The sequence below is a fragment of the Austrofundulus limnaeus genome, unplaced genomic scaffold (assembly GCF_001266775.1).
Source record: "Austrofundulus limnaeus strain Quisiro unplaced genomic scaffold, Austrofundulus_limnaeus-1.0 Scaffold697, whole genome shotgun sequence".
NCBI lineage: Eukaryota > Metazoa > Chordata > Actinopteri > Cyprinodontiformes > Rivulidae > Austrofundulus > Austrofundulus limnaeus.
Genome location: NW_013953099.1, coordinates 142,422 through 144,454, shown reverse-complemented (window position 1 = coordinate 144,454; position 2,033 = coordinate 142,422).

Sequence of the window (2,033 nt, the reverse complement as noted above, 5' to 3'; positions counted from 1 at the left end):
ATTTAGGGTTTTCTAATATTACGGGTGTCAGGACCCCCCCTGGGATTTCCACCCTCGCCTGTAGAAAGTTGCCATATAAATACAGTCCACTTACTATTCACCCATCTGATTGACCTGGTCCAGGCGGAGGCTGTAGACTCCTATTCTGCATTTCAAATTATTACGCAGAGGATAGTTTTCTCTGATTCTAAATAATCAATGCAAATGACAGTGAGCATCATTTTCAAGTCATCAGCTGTTAGGAGTATATTTGTAGAGTACAGTAACTGAAAAAAATCTTACCAAAAATGTTTTTCAAAAATAGAACGCTTAAAAGGTACTGTTCCAAATTAGTTTCAAAACATTTTTAAGGCGTGTGTAACAGTCGTATGTATGTGATGTCAGAAGTATGCACCACTGCCCTCTGTAGGTTAGTTGTGGGAGAAGCAAGCTCGTGGATGGACGTAAGGACTGTGAGACGGACTGCATAGTTTTCTCCCTAACTCACAAGTAACGTTGCAGGTTGTCTGAACTCTGTTAACTCCATGTATGATAAGATTTGCAGCCGTTCAACTGGGCATTGTAAGGTTGTTGAAGAGTGTGTTTAATAAAAGGACAAGCGTTGTGGAATTCTCAGTACCAGCGTTGTCGTGAGTTTTGTCCTGATGAAAATTTCTGCCACCTTCTCTTAACAACAGCCCAACATTACAAGTATTTGTAGAGTTTCTGCGTAAATTTATTTGCACCATGTCAGAATAGCCTCCCAGCATGTGAACTACGTTCCACTGAGGGTGAGAGGTAGTTAAGGATAGATAGACAGAGAGTTTTTTTAGTATAGTCAATGGTTTTACTAAAAACAGGACATCTTGATATCTAATGTGTAAAATGTATTTGCTGGCAGTAAGATATGCTTCATACTGAGAGCAGACACACTTGGAACAAAGATAAAAAAAAACGTATACAAGCTTTCACAAAACCCAACATGGGCAGCATGAGCACACAGCAACAAAGATGCAAGCCTCAACTGAGTATAACAAGCATGTCTTTGTTTGCAAAGCAGTTTTCTTGTCAGACAAAGCTGAGCCAGTGTTGCTGTAATTACACCCAGGCTCACAGGGAGACCCTGGTTAAGCTGTTATAACTCAAGAGTGAAAAGTGAGTGGAAACAGACATCAGAACAAGAAACTGTCATGGCACAGTGTTGTCACAAAGTGAGATACAGAGACAGAGTGTTGGGGGAAATCACAGTCGTCACAATGCACAGCCATTAAACAAAGCTGCAAACAAACAGACTCTGAAATCTGCAAAAGAGGGAAAACACATCAGCATAGATGTGTCAGTGAAACAGCAAACACCACTTCATGCAACATCACAGCAATGTGAGACCATTAAGGAGGAGCAGTTTTACAAAGCAGATGCTCCTATCAGTGTTGATAACATTTAGATTGGATTTAGAATGACTCCACTTCTCCAGATGTGTCTATGAAACACGATGCCATTCATCACATATTAGTCACACTCATGTCTTTCAATTCACTTTATTATTTCTGACATTTTTTAAACAAAGTCATTCTTATTTAAAACAAGGCAATGCTTTTCTTATTTTACAAATTGCAATATTTCAGCTTTCAAAATTTAAAGAAATAAATAGAAATCAGAACAGGTTTCAACTTAAATTTATTGCAAACAAATCATATGTTCATACATAATTTGAGGCACAGTACTAAAGGTATAATTGGTATGTCTAAGTCACATTAGATATTGTTAGCCTCATAGCTTACATGTGACTGGCCACGGGAAAACCAGCAGCAAGTCTCCCTGGAGATGTTTTGAGTTATTAATATAATCTGAAAGTGTGGGTTCTAAGCTATCCAATGATGTCAAACACATGACAGTTAGAAAGAAAAATGAAGAAGATATGACCATTTGAATGTTGTTAATCTGCAAACAAGATTAGGGAGAAAACAGGCCTGAATGTTTCAGAGGAATTGTCCCCACCAGAGGGCGCTTCCTGGGGGTGTTAACAATGGCTGTTCATTTATATTAATCAGCAT